General features: G+C 38.8%; 1 protein-coding gene across 4 annotated transcripts in view; it reads right to left on the minus strand.

Annotated features, from left to right (window-relative positions):
• Positions 1-22460, minus strand: part of cadm2a (cell adhesion molecule 2a) — a 197651-nt gene that overhangs the window by 93291 nt on the left and 81900 nt on the right. The window lies entirely within an intron of this gene.

Raw genomic sequence — 22460 nt, forward strand, 5'->3', positions numbered from 1 at the left:
CCTTTATCTCAGAATAGAAATAATATAAGAAAAGACAAATTCAGTTACTAAATATATTGAAGCAGAGAGTGGAGATATATAAACCTAAATGCCACATTGAATGCAAAAAAACTTTGGATTGAAAGTGAAATAGGACTCCATCGCATATCCAATTTCTTTGATATTCACAGAAAGAAATATCATTTTGGCCTCAATTTTCACTTCTGGGGACCAAATGTAATATTAGCAGCTTCACTAATGTTTTCCTGTCAGGCAAAAATATGCTTTGATCAAGTGGGGGACAAATGGATGTGTTCAAGGGGAGTGGAATCAAGTCAGATAACAGACTTTTGTCAGAGTACAGGAAATTGTGTGCTTACCTGTCAATGAAACAGCAGAGGTCAGGTAGCAGTCAGGCCAGCAGGGAGAGGAAATGAAAGATAAAATGAGAAAAAGGGAAGAAACTGGTATGGATTATTGTTCACAAAACTGGTCAAGAGTAGTGAAATGATATGGTTTGCAAATTCAAAAGACCATTGCAACAGGGCAACAATGTTTATCATAATGCAAAAAAAACACACATCACATGTCAGGGCACTGAGGGTAAAGGATTAAACGCTGGGACACCAAACTGCAGTGACACCTCAGCCTTGATTGGCTGCTTTAGTTGACTGGAGTGTGTCATAAGCTGGCAACAGCTGTTGTGTTTAAGTCCATTAGTTTTTGGGGAATATTACATTTTAAATGAATTATGTTGTGTAAATGACTCGCTGATCTCCCCCGGATTCAAGAGGAGAGGGAAGATAATCCACTCCGCCTCTCCCTTTCTTCGCTCTCTCTCCCTTTGTTTACACTAAGCTGTGCCTCCAGAGGAAGGATAAGAGGGTTTAGCGAGAGGTTGCTGTGTGTGATGTCACAAACACACGCACAAGCACACAGTGCAGGCGTGGATACACAGACGCACACACATTTATTGAAGAGAATGAATGACTATGTTAGTATAATTAAAGAATAAAAGACACAAATGAGTTCTCTGAAAATATGGTTTTGCAGGCACTTTCACTACAGGTGAAGCCAATTAACAAACAAATCTTTATGTATACAGCTTGTTAACAACAAACAAAATCCTACCATCAAGTAATTCTGTCTGTGCTGATTACTCTAAAGGACTGCCATCAACAAACCTTCTTGGCAGTGCTCCTCAACTCTATTTCCTCTGTGGAGAAATAGTCCCACTTAACAGATAATGTCATTTCCTTTTGTCTCACAGGACAACTGAAAGGATGAGCGGTCACAGCCAATTTCATGATGGGATCGCAATGTTCCTTGTTACAGTAAGATTGCACTGTTTGGCTTTTAAACCATCATTTCTCAGTACCAGTGTCAAGAGAAAGAGTCCCTGCAGTATATGAACATGGCAGGTACAGTCAGTCAAAGCAGCAGGTCTGTCACGATTAGCTGACAGAAAAGAGGGCCGACTGACTATCGACAAGGCTGGACTAATCAAAGGAGTCTGGACATTACTTCTAAAAACCACAGAAGTTCACAGGACCATTGGACACAAAACTTTTGATTGGAATCTTTCCTTGCAGTGTGTACTTCTACGGCCATATGTCTGTCTCTATCTGTCTGCTTCTTCGGCTCTCATTAGTGACCCTCTGCAGAGCGAACCGCAGGGGCACGGACGTGACTGAAGCACCCTTGGCTGAAACATGACTTTAAACCTGAGGCGTGTTTAGTAGCTGTCAAAACTTGTAAATCAACATTCGACATCAAAAGCAGTCTTTTTTTTTGCCTGGTCTTACTTCAATATACCACCAAACCACAGTCTCCTGTTAAAAGCCCGAGGAAAATAAATAAGAGAAAAGATACGTTTAACAAGTGCTGAGCAGGTGAACTGCAGTGCATCTTTTTGTTCATTTTACATTGCATTGAAGACAATCATAAGCTAGGGAAGCTTGCTTACAAGCAACTAGGGCTGCAATTATGAATTGTTTTCATTATTGATTAAACTGTAAATATTTTTTCGACTAATTAATTATTTAATTCAGAAATATCAGTGTAATGTAAATGTAAATAATAAAAAAAAAAAAGCCAATGACAATTTTTCTAGAGCCAAAGACAGCATCTTCAAATTGTTTTTCCTCCAATGAACAATTTAAAATCTAACGATATTAAAATATTCAAAATGGTTTAGGAAGAACAAAATGGCATAATTACAAGAAAAGCAGAAAACCCCTACATTTACACTTAAAAAATAATGACTTAGTTATGAAAATGTTCTGTTAATTGGGTCATTGATGAATTGACATTGCTTCAGCACTACAAGCAACTACATTATTAGCTGATTATTTTTAATCCTACTGGATTTATATAGCAGATTTTAAGCAGAAAGTGCAACAGTCTGAAAATTGGCTAGATTTCAAATGTTTCTATTTAGTTGCTAAAATTAAATCTAAACTCCTGTTTTAAAACTGCAATATTGGTCTTAAATTGTGGTGCTGCATGCAGCTCATTAATATTGGAAAGTGTTGGTACTTATGTTTTGAAATAGGGTACTAAATCTAAGTGAAAATATGGCATTCATTAAATAATGACTCCCGTACTGATGTTTTGAAACATCTGTTGTGTTTGCTCATCGGGCTTAGAGTGGAAGTTTGGTATTGAGTGTAATCAATAGCTTTCTAATTAGAAATCAACCAGGGGACAGCTGTTAGTCACTTAAAAGGCAAATACAATATAACCAACAGATGCTTTACTGTGTATGTGTGTTTATGTGAGCATCTGTGTGTGCATTGTAGTCAATGCAATGTTTCCATCTTGTTTGTTGGGTTGTTTTTATTTCCACAAGTAATTTTGCCAAGGTCTGAACTACAGGTAGAACTTATCGCCAGTAATAAACAGGCGGCACATTCCAGAGACAAACACTGTCACAGGCTCATTGCTTTTAAAGTTGTTGCAGGTGAGAAGATAAATGTGAAACTGAGGTCAATATTGCCACAAATTGTTTTTTTCCTCACTTGCATGGCAGGCTCAGTGCAAATAATGCGGTGCACGTACACACAGGGAAGAAAGAAAAATTCTACATAATTACATGTGCTTTTTATTGATCGGAATCACTGAGTCCCTTCCAACCAATGAATTACAACCATACACACACACTTCTGAACATATTGCCAAGTAAGACTATGGGAGTCTAATTCCCCTGGAGGTAATAATCAAGAAAAAAGAAATGATCAATCCACTGCAAGAAAATGAATAAAGCAAATTGGTAATGTCTTTGTGAATATGTAGGACTCCATTTTTTCATGCCTTTTCAGACAATTACTAAACAGTATGCAAACACCAAACACAGTGCCCACTCGTATGCGGTATGTATATACAAGCACACATACAAAGTGATAAATGTTGCCACCTAACTAAGTTGATGTGTTTTTGTAGTTTCCAAAACAAACAAGTGTTACATTGTGCAAGAAATATCTAAAAAAGAAGAAAAATACTGAATTGAAAAGCAATTATCCAGCAAGCTGCATGCAAGGGTCTGTATCTTGTATTTATAAATGGAAAAGGTGTTCTATTCTGTGATGAAAGAAAAACATGTATTTTTACCAATACACTTCTAAAGCCTGTTGATTTTCAATAATAATTGGTTGGGAATCAGCCATGACAGGCCTGCATGTGTCTGAAACCAAAGGTAGAGTGGAAGGAGATGCACATTATCTGCACAAATCAACCAATCGATCTTCTTTCTTTGCATACCGAGAGCACAGAAAGTCATGACAGCCATCAATCTCTTACTGTGATGAAGACTGATTTCTTATATTTGAACAAAATGCTACGTCAATGTGTGGGATGCTGTATGGGTAGACAAAATGTGTACCAACAAAGAATTCATGAGCATTTTTTTCATTCTTGGACTGGAGTTTGGTGTACAGATGGCCTGCCTGTTGGATTTCTCATTCATACTTGCAGTGACTTTCAAGAGAGTCATGTGCCAATCTCTGAGCTGAGCTACAGAGAATCAATTAAATTGAAGATTTGTTGTTCTACATTTAGAATGTGGTGAGTCAAATGGCACATTACATATCCCAGTTTTCTCAAAAAGAGGTATGTGTGGGATATCCAGTTTTTCAGAACTCAAACTGACACACCGGACATGTAGAGCTCTTAAAGATAAGGAAATCAGTTTAAATTTTGATAGCGCTTTCCTTTTGTTCAGGCTGCGGCTGCATCCGTTGATTCACCTCTGTTAACTACTCTTAATGGTTAATGGCTTGAATGAGTCCATTAATCCTCTGATTCATGTCCTTCTGTCTGGCAGCATCAAATCTAGCATCATTACCTCCCATTACAGCCAATGCTGACATTAGTAGCTGGTATACAGCAGCAATCTAATCACATTAAGAGTTCATGTAATTACAATCCTAAAAGACTTGATCTAATGGAGGCGTGGGGAAACGTGATTTTCAGCGATGAAGAATGCATACAGTAACTTTCAAAGTCATTCATGGAATACACAGAACAAGTGATATTTGTAAATGTATTAGGGGGATTGGGTACATCTTGCCATATGCTGCTTGTCTTCCCACAAAATCTTTTAGACACAAGAAATCAATCAAAGCTTGAGAAGAATAGTGAAATACATCACATTTTGCTACAGGCCACAGGCTCAGTAAGCCCTGACCACTTACGACTTAGTTTGAGCTAAAAAATCTATTTAACTGGCCATCAAGTTACTTTTTTTTAAAGGTTCCTCTTCATTGATTTCCATTTTTGGAATTGTTTTACTGTAGCTCTTTGACTTGGGTTATATTAGACTTGTTCTCCTTTTCCTTTCTTTCTGATTTCATGTCTCCTTATTTGTCTATGCAACTTTCACTTAACATTAGATATAATATTAATTAATCTAAGATATTAATCTTACAGTACTTCCTAATTATTATATTTATTATGATATTTGTATTGTCATTTATATTACTTATTATATTAAATTAGGCAAAATAATTATCCTTAATGACAAATGTAAGAAAACATGTAAGCCTAAATAAAGTTGAATAAAAATGTGGACTACTTTAATTTTGCTGGTGTTGTTACGCCAAAAGCTGAAGCGATTAGTCAAATTGTCAACTATTTTGACACTCGATTAATTACTTTTTTCCTTGTTTGCCTCGTTCAACAAATGTGAGAATTCTGCCTCATTATCTGTAGCGGCTTCACTTCTTAGCAGAAGGAAACCAGCCAAGGCTCTGGAACAATGGTTAATACTGGATATAAAAAGCGGGTAAAAGTGTGTTTGTTTTTTGCCATTCGCTTTGGACCTCTTTCAGTTTGATCAATGAGGAGGAATTTGTGAGGGGCGGTACACTGCATGCACATGAGAGTACACATGAGCACACACAGACCTGCCTCTAGGCTGGACATAGTTACACTCTGGTGTCGATTTTTCCAGTCTATGACCGGTATTTATCTCAGCAGGTACACAGCATTCAGGTGCACTTTGTCTTGAAGATAAAAGTGAACTGACTTGACCTTCACACAGGAACATACACACACATACACAGGCCCATTTACTTTGTCTTCTTTTCTTCCTTTCACATCCATTGTGTCTTCACAGAATCCTGACTGACAACTTAAAAGTACCTCAAACGTGGAGTGAGGAAATGTTTTACCATACCCATTTGCGCCATACAAATGCCAATCAAAATAATGGAGGCATTTGATTTAAGGTTTGTTATAGGTGCTAGTTTCCTTTGTGATTCCAAGCTGAAAAGTAGTAATTAGTGTCCGTGGTGCTGTCGTGGTACACAGGAAGGGGCTGGCAAAATTACATATTTAGTCACAGCAGGGAACCCCACCACATTACATTTTCTCTTTTTCCTTGAAGTAAATACAATTTTTTTTTTACTTTGTTTGTGTTGTTTTTGTTAATGTGCATGGAGAAGGTATATTTTAATTCCAGACTTGCAGCTGTTGATGCACGTAAAGTAAAGCAATATGCAATATTTGCTGGTTTTGAAAAGTTTTAAACAACAGTAAAAGTTTGTGCCTGATGCACAACAAGCATAGGTAATCATATAGATGGGGAATTAAAAACACCCTACTTTCTCTGTCATTTATTTCATCTTTTATCATTTTCATTTCTGCCTAGAAGTGACTAGGAAAAGTTTTACACTGTCCAGAAAAATTACTGACAAAAGTTGTGGGATTAACTGAAGATTTTATTTTACTATGGGGGAATGAAATGCTGTCTCACTGTCTACCCCAGCAAGCACATTTTATGAACATGAAATACATAGACACAAGCAAGCACCCTGTGTTTACAGCATGACCCCCCCCTTTTCTTGCATGTGTGAAAGAGAGAAAGAGAGCTATGTTGTGCTTCACTGCTAGTGCAGACACAGGCATGTGGTGTTGGTGATGTGACAATGAGTTTGAGATAGTGTGAGGCTGTGTGCAGCTTCTGGAGAGTGACTCAGCAAGAGCTTAATGAAGGAACAAAGAAGAGACCAAATACATATCTGAAGCTGAGAAGGCCACTGTGACCCGCATTCATCCCTGTTTTTGTGCACCGTTCATGTACGAATTGTTGAGTGTGACAGACAAAAAGGGAAAAAGAAACAGGGAGACATAGCAGACCTGCCTGCAGTCCATTATCAGTTTCTATTTCCTTCCCATCATTCTTGTCTTTTAGTACAATTTCTTCTAACTGGATTTGCTGTGGTGATATGCTTTCACCCATATCTTCACTCTGTTCCACCCTAACCATAGTGCTTTTTCCTCTCCATTTTCTGCATCCACAACCCCTCTGGCCCTCTACCCCCCTACCTCAGACAAGACAAGCATCTCAGTGCCTTGTCTGTTCAATATTTCACCACTGGTGGGAGGATGTTTTATTTACCGTGCCTGGGACACCTGCAGTGACTCACTCACAGAAAGGCGCTGCACAATACAGTACCTGAAAGAGCCAAGGTCATGGAATTACAGCTGGGAGATTAGAAGTAAGAAAACCACTTAGATGCTAGGGGCATTGTGCGTACTACATATGTGTGCGTGCGTGAGTCACAGTCGTCATACAGAGAGGTCATAACAAAACAACATCGCAATTAGTAGGCTTTGACAATCACATGGGAACATGGGATATGAAACACAAGACGTGACTTCTGTACGTGTGTGTGTGTATGAGCTAAAAACACAACCCCACCCCCATCCCAAACCCAGACAGAAAATAGTGTCAATTCCCACTGTGTTATTCTCCCTCCTTTCTATAAAATAGGTATCCAGCATGAAGGAATATGAGTGTATTATGAGGGGCTGCAGTGTCTGCTTGTCAGGAATTATCAGTTGAAGTGTTTAGGGTCAGTCAGACACAGACATTTCCAGTAATTGGCAGCATTTACAGTAAATGGCACCTTTCTGACAAAGGAAGAGTGACTTTATTTCATTCTGTGAAATCACATCGTTTGTTGCTATGGTTACAGCAGCACAATGAACACTAACTAAAGGCTCTGAAAAGTAGCTGATTTGCACATCAGAGAGACCGACGCAGACACAAAGTTTATCAAAACAATACTAGAGGCAACAAATCAAATGTGATAGATCACATTTATTTTCATTCTGTGTATGAAGGCTGAAATAGCATTTGGTTTGGAGGGCTGGAGGAGTGAAACCCTCTGCAACCGACTCAACATATTACTTTGAAAAGGTACAAATGGAAAACAGGTAGAAGGAAGAATACACCGCAGAAGACCGATAGAGAAAGGGTGACCCCACCTTCTGGAGAAGTGGCCTTTCATTCAGACACCTCATTATGATTTTGTTTCTTTCAGCCTGTTAGTGCTAAATTAACAACAGAGTAAACCCATCACTGACATACGCGATCTGAAACGGCTTTCACTCAAATTGACTGACAGGTTTTTTAATAAAGAGAAACACAAGAAAGCAACTAGTCTAAGCTATTAATGTTTTTGGTGTAAAATATTTGTTATCTTTTTTCTCACATGAGAAAATTAGTGATTTCTTTTATATTTTATTACATTTACCTGTTCAAGAAAACCCTAAGACATGATTATTTTATGATCTGACATGGGCAATATGCCATTTGGCATAATTTAATATCTGGAATCAGCTTACCTTCTTCTTTCTGGCTTCTTTTCATGTGAATTCATATAATACAATCATCATCACATATAATTTTAACTTCAGATGTTAAACTCTCAGATTCAAACAGTCTGTGTCCTACAATAAATAACCAAACAAGCTTGTCGTTGAGTACTGACTGTTCACTGCGGTTTATTCCATTGCTGCTGGGAAGTCACAAATATTTGCTCTCATGTATTGGACTATTATTAAAAAGAGCACACAATCAACCTCTGTATGGGGTACTGAAGCAAAACCAGCAAAACATTATGATCTTCACAGTATTCAGTGCAAAACAAGCCTACAAGAAAGTGGAAGTATAATGCAGCTTTGGATAAAAAGCCTATGCCTTTTTTAGGTTTTAACAAGGCTTTGTATAAAAAATGCACAGTCAACACAACATTAGGATTTGTCACACAGAATGATAAGAATCATTAATGTTTCCATTTTACAAAATCAATTGAAATACATTGCAAATTCAAATTCCTTGAAATTAGTATATCAAATGTCCCTGCAGATTGGCTGGTGTTACAGATAGAATGACTGAATTAAACAATCTGCATGAGTGCACACCTATTTTAGGATCATAATAGACCTTGCATCGATTGGTGAACGTTTTTTGCATTCTTTACAATCAGGTGTTTCTCTTACTGTTTCTCTATCTCAAGCTGAACTGACAGGCTGGACATGGACAGAAACCACATGAAACTAAACAGTGTTGCTGCTGACAATTATTTTTTTCATACCTGTTGAGGTCAGGAGACCCTCTTACCTACAAGATGCACTGGGAAATTACGAAAAATCAAAGCTTTATCATGGGTGGATCAGGGCAAGGCCCCTTAGATCAGGATGTGGTAAGGTCACCTGGCCCATGCAGGGAGAAGACATCATTTAGTGTTTAGAGCTCAACAAGAAAATACTTTTCATGGTCACGTCTGGGTATCAAGGCCTCTGTGCTCTTCCCCTGCCCAGACACACTCAAGCTAATTACGGGGCCTATTGAGCTGAACCAGAGGGAAGAACAAAACCTGTCTCGTCTGGCTAGAGACATTTATAAGCCACCATCGCTCAACACACTGACGATAATATGTGGGCCAAAATTACACAGCAAGTATGTGGTTCAGCACTGATTAGAAAACTCTGCAAAGTGCATAGAGGGATCAACAACGTTTTTCACATTTGTTAGAGAGTCATTAAAGTGATCCATTAATCAAGAAATCAACTTATGTTATTCAAATTGAGCATGTTTGCATTTTCTGGGGGTTGTGGTGTGGGTGGGGTATGCAAGTTTAAAAAAGTTATCCTGGTACACTGATGCCAATGCCGCAGCTGTTTAATTGCATTGCATTGCAGTGCATTGACACTGCATTGGATTTGGGAATTTACAATACAGTAGTACAGACTACTTTACTAGCTGAGGTAAAAGTTCCCACCATGACAGAAATACTTTCCTGTACCTGTGTGGGCAGCTATTACTGAATCTCAAGCTTTCTTCACAGTAAAAGCCTTCCATGCAAGGAAAAAAATAATGGCGCCTGAACAACTTTTAATGTGAAACAACTAGAGAAAGTGTTGAATTTGCAAAACGAAAACTACAGCAACTTAGGTTAAAAAATCAAAGTGTTACTAAAATATGGTAAAACACACTCATAATATTGGGGAAAATGACAAATAAAGCCATGTAATAGCTTATTTCAATTAAAGGCCTGCTTTTCTCCTCGGTTTTGGTAAATAACGGTCATGACCACGATGTGGGAAATTACATTATTATGATACTTATCACTAGCGTACGAAATCAGAGAGTGATCAGTGGCTTAGCATCCTCTCCTCTTAAATGACCTCTTTTATAGAGCTGATAAACAGTGAGTCCAGTTTCAAAGTGCAACTAGAAGCAAAGTGGAACAAAGGCTGCTAATGAGATCAAAGTGGAGAGCTGTTTCCTCTCAGCTTGATTCATTCATGACACCCAACAGCCTATGTGTGATATCATTTCAAAGAGCTACCCACATGTCACAAATTAGCTAGTGACATGCCTCAAATTAGCCTTTGTTCTGCATTGAACCACACTGACTAAGTAATTGGGAGACTATGATGCAGGACGAGGGAAGTGATGAGTGCAAGGCTAATATTGTGCGTGTGAGACACAAACGGAGAGAAAAAAAGAGAGGGAATTCACACTCTTGGTCTTAATTACCACGTAAAAAAAAAAAAATCATTCAAAGTTTCACAGAGACAAGTTCGGTTTAAAAACGCACATTAAAAACTAATGAATCTAATAATTAAAAGGAAAAAGTTATTCCTTCACCTTAATGTCCAATAAAAGAGGGAAGAGGGCAGAGATGGCACAGAGAAGTGTGAAGCCATGGGTAATAACAGAGTGTTGTGTTCACAGATATAACCTGATATGAGATCATGCAATGTTTCTTTCAAACTATTATGTGTACAATATGATGCTCAAAGCTGTTTTTGTAGTACTGCGGGTGTGTAAACTACTGAGTCTTGACCTGAGGGGTTTGCTCTTTTATGCTGGATTGTGCATTTAGGGGCTGTTTGCTGACACCGATGTACAAGTTGGTCCATTGCTCATTACTTAAAAAAAGGTTACTCTATTTATGTTATGGTATGAGGTCATTTGGTTGGACCAGGTATCGTCTCAGCACGCCCTTATATGGCATCAAAAAGAGAGGAGATGCGGAACAACAAACTGACCTTTCTGAACTCTGCAGTTGTTCCAAAAGAACAAGATAAACCCAGACATCAAGCTGTACAGGACACATACAAATACAAACAAGTGCAACTTTTTTTCACTTGCACCATTCACTGGAACAAACATTCAAAGTAATCCAGACCTTACACCACAGAGTAGACAACGTGTCTAAAAAAAAGGTCTAACGACAGGGAACACTGTCGCATCAAACAGGCTTTGGAATCCTGCTGCTACCCCAACTGGGCTTTTATCAAAACAACAACAATACCCAAAACGAACAGCAGACCAACAGGGAAAATGGATCACAACATGAGACAGAGCTTTTTTTTCATCCTGTGTAACAGGAAAGTTTTACTTGGCTGTTGCCATCCACAGTGCCACACTGTAGAAAACGCTGTTGACTGCTACTTGCAGTAATGTAAAAAAGAAGCAATTTATAGTTGTGGGTTTTGACATACAAAATTCCTGGTATACTGTAACCCTTTAATAAAATGTTTTTGTTTTTCAGTGACACAAAAACCCCTTTAATACACGTACAGCATAGAAAAGTGAAGATCCAGGTCAAAACACAGGACTAAAAACACTTATAATAATGGAAACAATAAATAGAAATAGTGGATATGAAATACAGCACCCCCCTGTTTAGATCGAGTACAATGAAACAGTGAAATGGACTCTCCCGTTGTATAAGGTGACAGGTTGCTTTGTTGTGTGGATTGTTCTCTGCATGCTGTGTATGTCTTGTATTGATGCAAACAATTTAAAGAAAAAAAAGAAAAGAAAAATAAGTCCAGTAATGGGGCTTTGTGATTCAACATGCCACATAAAAAAGAGCAATGTACAGCAAACATCAGGTTTTAGTGTCAGTCCCTCAAAATCCAAGTGCAAGTGTTTGTTCTAATTCAACATTTATACAGGAGTATATTTGCCATAAAGGTGGCAGAGATTTAAATTTCTCTACTGAAAGCCTCTGTAGGTTGCTTGCGGTTGCTCTACTGGAGAACTGAGGTCTTCTGGTATTACTGCCCCTTAATTGTTGCTCTGTCAATCCAGTATAATATAAGAACTCTCTACAGCCCGGTCATTAGCAAGGGCAGTGAAACCAGGTCTATAACTGGGACAGACATTTTCAAGCTGAATTGAATCTTGACCTTAAAGGAAGACTATGTTACCAGTCTTCCACGTACAAATGCAAAACTGAATTTATAAACAATAATAAATATATATATATTATAATAATAATTGTCTCTTATTGTCGCTTATCATTGTCCTGTAAATGCCACTTGTGACCACAGTAGCTGCCATTTTGCAAAAGTTCCATCACAGTCACTTGAAACTGGGAAATTAAATTCACATACCATTTAGTAGTTGCCCATCAAATTCCTTTACTAGTTTTCAATATCCATTCAAATGAACCAGGGCATTCACTTCACTTACGACTGATGAGGTTTAGTGTTTGCTACCTTTCAGCTCAATTCCTAAAGTTATATCAAATGAAATTCAAACAAAAACATGATTGTCTGCCAATTCCTCTGCCCACTGTCAGCAACATATTGGCTCACTTGAGCTGCATTTGCTAACTTGAACTGAGCTATTGAGAGGAAATTTCCAACTAAATGCGTACTCATTCATTCGTGACTGCATTCCATTGCTGCGACAGAGGTGGAGTGAGCTGGGGTCGCTGGTTTTGAGAGGGATTTCAGCAGGGCTGCAGGCAGGAGTGGGATGCTGTGAGAGGACTGATGGGGGCACAGAGCTCCTAATGCACTTCCTTTTAAATATGAAGCTGCGCATTAAGCTTTCATAGGCTTCCCACTGCTCCTCTTATCTGGCAAACTTGCGAGCCAAGCTGCACACACACACTTGTGAGTAAAGACAAACACACTTAAACACCCAAATGCTCACATACACAACTGAGTACAAGTGAACAGCCTATAGGGCACAGTATGAAATAAGGTTAACCCACATAGTATATATAGCATATTTTAAAGGTCTAGTGTGTAGGATTTATTGGCATTGAACAGTGTAGTTGCAGATTGCAACTCCCTTGCTTCACCCTCCAAAGTGTGAAGGAGAAACTATGGTGGCGAAAGACCTGAACACCCCTATTTAGAGCGAGTGTTTGGTTCGCCCCTTCTGGACTACTGTAGAAACCTGGCAGTTCAACATGATGGAAGGTGACCCATAGCATCTGTAGATATACCTCATTCTAAGGTAACAGAAACATAATGGTTTCTATATTCAGGTGATTATACACAAATGGAAACATAATTATGCAGATTTTATTCCACTGTGCCAATAGATCCCCCTAAATGTTACACACTGGACCTTTAAGTTTTGCTTGTTTTCTTCAAAACAAATAATGACAACCTATAAATCGGTTGGGATACTAGAGTAATAAACTAAAACAACACTGATATATGTGTGCTTTCAGGATCTGGCCCTCAATTCCTCAATGCATTTGAGAAACGGCTGTTAAGCTTAAGAGGGTGTGTATGGATGTGTAGGGCTCTAATGTGTTTTTAATTATTAAAAAGCTCTTGTCATCCAGGGGAAAAAAAGATTAATACTCCAACTTATTTTGGTAACATGTTCATGAGTACATCTCTGAAATATTAAATGTAGGTTATTTACTCAGTACTTCAATAAATTACCTGTAAACATTTCTTTAGCCAAGGATTTAAGCCATAAAAAACTTCAAAAAGTCTGACAGTTTATTTTTACCTTTTGCCATCAGTCATGCTTTCAGAATAGGTGTCACTTTTCTTTCCAAAAAGTGGACATCTCACTTTGAAACGAGACTCTTCTTCCAGACCTTCAGAGAATTGAGGTCGTTCAGGGGGATAAAATATTAAAAGCACTGAAAGGCATTGCATTTTTTCACGTTCCACATTCCATTTGTTTACAGAGACTGAAATAACATAGTGGCAGCATTCATTTCTATTCAGTGGGCGATTTTCAGGGTCAGGGGTTCAGTCAGCTGAGTCTTCAGAATTCATAACTGCTTCACTAGCAGGGCAAAGAAACCCTGGAGATTCTGAAGTATTGATTTGGAGACCAGCTAAGAGAGCAAGTAGATAGACACACACACACACACACACACACACACACACACACACACACACACACACACACACACACACACACACACACACGGTTTCAGTCTTCTACTGATGTCAATATTTTTAGGGGGAATGGCACAGAATTGAATTTCTGATATATATAGTAATGGAGAATCTGTTGCTATTTGCAGAAAAGATGACCATCTCTGTTTTAAATGTCTATTATCATTTAACTGATGGGTGAATGTTGGATAAAATAGATAATCTAAGGATGATGAGGCCACTTGATTTTTTAATTATACCATTAGAAATAACTATGATGACCACATCCCCTTCTTATTATCACTTGGTTAAAGAAAAATAACAAACCATAGCTACTGCACAGTATAAACATGTACTCATAAACTCAGTTTTTCTTGCAGTTTAGAAGTATATTGTTTGGCATGGATAGTGTGGTGTGTAGCAGGTGTGTGTACACATGGGTGTCTACACTTGTGTGTGGGTGTGTGCATGTTTGTACAGACAGGTTAGCAAAAAAGTGTGTATTCTCAGAGCAGTCAGTGTCCAAGCTACTGTAATCCTGTAAGTCCAAACACAGAGATTGTGGCACGAACACACTGCCGTTGCTGCAGAGAGATCTGCCAGTACACCCCATGTCTCTCACTGCTTCTCACTAAGTCTCTGCACTCCTGTTTTATTCATGTTCCTTCTGGAAAAGAGAAACACAAGATCAGGTGTCTGGTGTGTGCACACGTGTGTATATTTGTGAGTCTATGTGCACGTTCAGTATGTGCCTTTTTAAAAAAAAAAAAAGAAAACTCGGAGGAATACATCCTGCTTTTGAAATGTACTGAATAATCAATAGTCAAAAGCTTTGAAGAAAAAAAGACATGGATTCTGCAATGGGTTTATCTTTCTATATACCAAGCTAACATATGCAGCTGTGCCACATCTCTCCACTACTGCCACACAAACACCTTTAAACTACACAACCAAAGTCATCTGCAAGAAATTACATTGTTTTAAGTAACACTTGTTTTAAGCAACCCAACAGATCCTATTTTAAGTCCTCCAGCACCACAGTTTCCCATTGTGCTGGGTGATTGCTCTGGTGTTAAACCAAAGTGTTGCTACATCAGTTTGAAGGAGAAAAACAGAAAGGCCGTGGACAGAAAAGCACTAAGTCAGGGAGACAGACAGACAGACAGGGAAAGAAACAGAAATGAACAAATGCAGAAACAGATGCAAAAAAAGAATAGAGAAGTCAGAGGGAGGTAGTGGGAAAGGCGGAGAGAGAATGAGCAAGCGAGCAGGGAAGGGAGAGGTCCCTACTGAGCAGTGGCTGTTGAGTGAATTTATTTGAGCTGTGGCCTCTCAAGTGAATCCCCTGAATGGGAGTAAATAGACAGCAGGCACTACAAGGCAGCCTTGCCTCACATCAGCTGTTGAATATAATGCTGTGTTTCCGCTGCGTGGTATGGCTTGGATCAACTCGACTCAACTCACTTTTGGTACCATGTACTTTTCTTTTTTTTGTTTTCAACTGCAGATAATACCCCCTCAACATACGCAGGACATCATAGTGACGGTGCTTGGAGCTGCTTTGACATCATTTTCAACACGCCACAAACACAGGAACAATGGAGGATATCAAAGGAATGGCTTTTTGTCACAGCAAGGAGACATACTTTGTTCCATAAAAAGGCTGAATGCAGCAGAACAAAAGGCAGCTGAAAACGTTGGGACTTTGGGAAATCCTAGATCAGAGCGAAGATGACAAGACGACTCCTTTGTGTTTCGTAAGTGACAATCAGTGCCTGAGTCAGACCAAAAAAGGTGTCAATACCCCAATTCATACCAATCCTAACCCTAACCAACATTTTCAGCATTGTTTTCTCGGTGTTAAGTTAGCTATGTGATGCAGTGAACACTACCCAATCAGAAGCAGAGTAGGGCGGGTCTACACAGAATGTCAGTGGGAAAAAAACATAAAGCACTACGTGGGTGTGTGGGTGCAAGAACCACCAGGAGATGGCCGTATGCATACCGCCATCTCCTGTGGACAAAAAGTGCTGGTGACTACTGGTTGAATTTCAGACACTGGTGACGATTCTAGTGACGTCTCTCTGACCAGACCCAGAATTAATTGATGCTCTGCAGAGCGAGGGAGTCAAGCTGACTTGTACCATGCAGTGAAAATACGGTATAAGAGAGGGGGAGGATGGCAACAATACAGGGGAGCTGACAGGTTCACAAGCAGTGGAGGCACAGGATTAAAAAACACAGTTATTTTGTCACGATTCAAGCAGTATATTCTCAATAAAGAGTGTATAAAAGAATGGATAGTTCAGAGTTGACATTTGTAGAAACACATTAAATGTCCTGTCATGCTTACTTTCATCTGACAGCAGATATAAGAATGGTAAGGAGCACTTTGGCCATATAGGTCAAGGGTCTAGTTAGTTAGCCCCTGAGGCCCGACCTGTTGTATCTCTTTAACAGCACCAAACACAGCTCCTTTGTTGTTTTCTTTGTCTACCAGACATTTTAATGTTCTATAAGACTATGTATTATTTTTATCTTTAATACACCAGTATATATCTTGTCATTACTATCCAGCCACTTTCTCAGCATTGAACTCCTCCTTTTTACAATACACATGACAAAGTAACACATGACACATCAAAATGAGTGGCTCATTGAGTAAACCTGTGCTGCTGGAAGCGATCTGTGTTGTACATTTTTCATGAAAATTCCAGTAAAGCACCTTTCCCCCCCAAACACAAACTGACCAGAATAACTGAATGCAGGCTCAGTAAAGGCATTCACAGGCTATGCTATAGTATATGGGGATAACCATAAAGGTCTTGAAGAAGCAGGGTATAAGGATTCTATATTGGTCTGATTTTGATTTGGCTTCCATGAGACTGGTGCACTAATAGTGAAGTGATGTTTCCTATCAATCTGCTCTGGTGAGAAGTCAGCTGAGCAGCTTAAATATGGAACATGGTTCCAAAGCAATAAAGACAGGCAATGGTTATTGTGTCTCTAAATCAGAGAAGACCAACTGACCTTATCATATAAAATGCAGTGGTGAGCATTATTATTATCTGCAGTGATGAACCTGAGAGATGAAATGTAAACACAAAGGCCCTAAGAAGCATCATGTTTATAAATGGAATCATAACAATCGTCTTTCTATAACTCAGAGGGAAGTTGGCTCTGTTATTTTCTAAAAGGTCACAGTTTACCAACAAGGTTTTCTATTGCATCTATTTTCATTCTACCACCATTGCACTGTAAGGTCACTAAGTCTAGTTTTTAATGTGTGTTTTTGATATAGTTATTTTTATATTTACTGTCCATAGTAAAGTAATTATTTACTTTACAGTACTCACAGCACCAGTGTGTAGGGTTTAGTTGTGTCTAGTGGTGAAGTGGCAAATTACAACACCATTTGGCTCGCCCTCCCATTCCAAGCATGTAGGAGTAACTGCATGAAAAATGCAAAAGGCACTATCTAGAGCCAGTGTTTCGTTTGTCCATTCTGGGCTACTGTAGAAACAAAGGTGGTTCCAGTGAAGTTGACCTAACCACAAATGTTGATTTTTCTTTTCTAAGTAAACACCTCTAGAACAACAACACAGTATTAGAACAGTATTTCCATTGTGCAGACCAAAGAGACATTTTATAAAGCATTGTTATGGGATAAAATGAGTAACCCCTACAAATGACTTAATATAGTATGTTATGGAAATTGCTGTATCTACTACAAGGAGTTGTATAAAATGTTTGGTACCACTGGATTCAGAACAACTTAACTTTCAACAATATGGGCTTTGATCCTGTGTAAATATTTCTAAAATCATATTTAACATATCAAATGTTAATGTTAATAATGACAATAAAGATCTATTCATCTATGTATGTGATATAATCATACAATTTGTATTTATCTTCTGTGACCACCAAGCACCCATCTATAAACACCCAAACAACCACTTTGCAACCACTTGGACACTCCCTAACAATAATGCTGAAGCGGCAGTTTAGGCTCACCCTAGCATTTACCCACAGCTACAAGCTTTTCAAAACTCTACGTGTTGATTTTCATAATCTGGTGGCATCATGGAAACAAGTGGCTTCCTGAAATGTAGATCACAAATTTAAAAACCTTATGGTGTGCTTTGGCATATCATATTGATTGGTAATAGTTACTCTTCGAGCAGTGAAAAGTTTCGTAAATTTTGTTCTGATGGTATTTCTTTGATTGCTGCCATATGTTTTGCTCTCTAGCCCCCTGTCTCTTTGCCTCTTCCACCCTCGCCATGCCTCTCTGTACTTGTCTTCCCTATATAAATGTAGTCTGTACAAGGTGGCTGTCCACGCCTCTGTGACTAAGTGACTGGCAGTGACGAGCGACAGCTCCTCTCACTTTCTGTGTGTTTGTGTGTGTGTGTGTGTGTGTGTGTGTGTGTGAGTGAGCGTTACTTAAGAAGACTATGTGTGTGAGTACTCCTGGCCTTAGACTCACTTTTGCTCTTACTGTCTCTATTTCTGCCTCCTTTTATATGTCTACCTGTCTAGCAACAATTCAACATCCCTTCCAAAAAAAAAAGAAAAAATATCCAAAAGCTGAAATGGTGGAGACAAATAAAATACGCCCACAAGTCCTCATTCTTTCACTCTTCATAACTGCATCTTACAAGCAAGTAAATAAAACAGAAATCTTTGGTATTAGCCAGTATGCCATTGGTAAATCTGTATGATCTGTGTTCATGCGTGTGTGCTTGTGTAAAACTTCAACTGAGTGATGACCGCTGGGTGACACCATAGTTGACAAAGAAAAGAAGAGAAATCCAATGAATATGTTATCTGTCAGCTGTAAGGCTAGCTCAGTGTGTATGTGTGTGTAAACACAGTGTTTATGTCAGCGAGAGTCTGGTCCTGTGTCAGCTGGCACAAACAAGCATGGCATTAGGATTTTCAGATTTAGCTAATCTCAGAGCCACCATTCTTTCTAGGTGCCAGTTCAGCAACACAGCGACACAGTGGAGCTTCGAGGCTACCTTCTGAGATGCACAGCATTTCTGCTGCATGTAAAAGAGTGTTTGCAAGACTGAGAGTTTTTAAGAGAGAGACATACTGTGTGTGTGTGTGTGTGTGTGTGTGTGTAACCTGTGCGTTTGTGTGTGTGTGTGTGTGTGTGTGTGTGTGTTTGTATTTTCTTGCTTTAGGGCAGTGTGTACCCTGGGCTAGTGGACAGCGCCTTATGTAGCCATCTCATCCATCTTCGTCAGAGTCAACATCTCAGACAGCTGTTTCACAGCCCAACACTCACAGAAGACTTACCCACCTGTTCTCCAAACACACTCGGACACACACACACACAGGCATAGAGCAGCTATTTGTTCTACAGTACCAATGCAACAGACCCACTGAGCCAATGGTCCTCCTGACCTTATCCTACCTCTCCCAATCCAAAAGCCATCTTGCTTTTCGCTGCAGTCACATGAGAACAAAGATGATGTTTATTTGTAATTCTTTACTTGCATTTCATAACCTCATCCTAAAAACTATCAGTGAGAAAGTAAGCATTCTTGTCTTTATTTCATAGAAACAATATATCCAGGACTCCTCATTTAAAGTTGTCTTTCACTCCCACTTTCCCTAGTCCTGAACAAATACAGTAATAAAGTTACAACCTGGAGCCTCTGTTTTTTCCACCGTTTTCGGAGTATCTCGTACATGCTTTATTATTTTTCTTAAATATTTTTGGGGGCTTTTTATTGCCTTTATTATAGTGACAGCTGAAGATAGACAGGAAAGAGAAGGGATGACACGCAGCAAAGGGCCGTAGGTCGGATTCAAACCCTGGGCCGCTGCAGCAAGGACTCAGCCTCGGTACATGGGTCGGTACTATCTGTGTTGTGCTGACGCTACAAAAAAAGGGTAATCTTGAACATTAGGCGATGAAATGCGAGCAATTTACTGTAAGAAATGTCAATTTGGAGATAACAAAAAGTGGCAACTGTTTGCATGTGTGCCTGTGTCTGTGAGAAAAGTGAGGGCGAGTAAGACAGGCACGGTGTGTAACATTTGTTGGATAAAGATTAGTGTGGGTCTAAGTGTTGAATAAAGAGATTGTATAAAGAATAAAGAGAGTCAGTGGATTAAGGCCCAGCAGCCAGACGGGCAAACTGAGATTAGCCCACACTTAAAGGTCGCACAGCTTTACAGGAAAGAGGGACAATTCCAAGGAGGGAAGAAAAACTCAACTCTGAGAACATAAACCGTGACATTTTTCTCTCGTCGGTAGTTCAGCATGTGAATGTCATTATGAAAACATATTTAAAAAACATTAAATATTCTAAGTTTAACCCCAGTGAGGCTGATCTGTTTTGACATTGTGTGATTCTGAAAAAAAACCAGTGTTATGGTAGCTGAGCTACGACAGAGATGAGTGACAGCTCTCATTTTCTTTCTTTCGGTGTCCTTGCCATATATTCCAATTAGATAGTGGTGCAGTAATGTCTCTTTCTCTGGGCTATGGCTATCTTTAGGCAGATTATATAATTTGCAATTGCAGAAAAGCATGCACACGGAAGTGCTTTTCACTCATGGCATACAGAAAACTGGCAGATTAACTTTTCCCTTGCGTAGGTAGAAGATCTGGCTTGCTCTAACAACTAATGACTGCTCCACCAGATAGACTGCTTGAGTTGGTAATACGGACAGCTTAGTCTGTCATTTTGTAATGCTGGTCATTTATTTTTAAAATAAGTCTCTACGGCAAGGGAATTCAGTTTGCTAATTATCTAGGATTTTCCTCCATGTGCTGTTTTTTAATAACTGCATCTTTAACCATCCCTGGCAGCTGCCGACAAATTTCCTCCCATGCCTGGCTGCTCAGATTCTGTTCTTTTTTTGCCATCATTCCAATTTGGGATTTTTTTTTTTCAATCAACACAATGATTTAGATGCTCAAGTCATGCAAGATCTTTCGGATAATTTAATAGTATATAAGATCTTTATATGAAATTTGTTACAATAACAAATGTGAACACATGTGAAAGGTTTATAGACAGACAACCAATACTTCATTGATAGCTTCAGACATTTGCACCACCACATCCCCATACTGTGGGAAGCATTCTCTTTCAAATAACATTGATGATTGACGATAAAAAAATAAAAATGAAAATTTTATAAAAAATCCTAACATTATTAAAGAGGCATGCTGGCAAACATTCAGTGTTTTGAAATATAAATTGGCCAGCACACTGCTTTGCATATTAGCTTTAACTCACATTGCATTGCTTTAACTTAAGAGCATTTGGAAATCACCTGGCTCCCTGTGGGTAAGTAGAAAATTTTAACAAGATCACTTGTAAATTTAAATGTCTAACACTTTCCTGAAGTGCTGCCTCGTGTAGACTATTATGGTTGGATGTTATCATTTTTTTTGCCTCATGTGGCAAAAGCAACCACTTTGTGTGTATTTTCAACAAAAGTAAATCAATCCGATAACACATAAATGGAGAACCATGCAAATGCTCAAGTAAATATCAATATAAAATATGTAAAATGTGTTTTTTTTCATTTAAATGGTTTCATATGGATTCTGTTTAGTAATAAATGGGCAAGAAATATCAGAGACAAAGAGAAGGACATCTAACACAACTACTAACAAATGCATCTGCTCATGGGTGTTTCACCACTGATAACATGCTTCAGATAGCTGTTCAAATGATACACTGCCACTGAATAAGAAACATTTTCTTAGAAAATGTTTAAATGATGAATGAGACCCTGGTGTCAAATTGGTTAAAAACAAATGCTTTGTCCTTTCTGTGTCCTTCACTAAGAAAACTGTGACTGCTAATGTAATCTGTGTTGTCCACTGGACTGTGTACATTTATGATGTGTGTATGTCTATACTCTAGGCTCACTATCTGTTCTCTGAATATTGGAATGTATAGCAATCAAAGGCCCAAGACAGCTGTGTGAGATGTGTGGGATGTGTGGGAGAAAAGCATCAGATTACACCTAATGATTGATTATCTCATTCTTAAGGTGACCGCTTGCAGTACCTTAGGCGGGGAGTTGGTGTTGGTGGGGTGGTGTTACTAGAGTGAGACATTTCTTCAAGCAATTTGGCATGATATCACAAATGACACTGTGCATTGGATTTGTTCTGCTTTTGTGAAAAATGACATAAAACAAGCATCAAGAAAATTAATAATAATAAATCAATTAAACTGGTTGGTTTAATTTACTGATGTAAATCTACATTTAGGCAGTTCCACCTTGTCCTATAGAACAAGACTTACAACTCACATAAGCACACAAGAGTGGGCTTTAAGGGGCTAGCAAGAAATGTAGACCTCCTCCCATGAGTTTATTACAGCAGAAGGATGTATTGGGGCATGCACCCATCCACAGTTGGGCAGGAAGGCAAAAGCTTGCCTGACATCACACAGTAACGCAACAACCGGCACAACAAACCACACCTCTAAAAGGGTATAGAGCCTCTGTACATCTATGTTGGTCCCTGTAGGGGAATCTAAAAACAC

This window comes from Dicentrarchus labrax, unplaced genomic scaffold, assembly GCF_905237075.1.
Source record: "Dicentrarchus labrax unplaced genomic scaffold, dlabrax2021, whole genome shotgun sequence".
Classification (NCBI taxonomy): Eukaryota; Metazoa; Chordata; class Actinopteri; family Moronidae; genus Dicentrarchus; species Dicentrarchus labrax.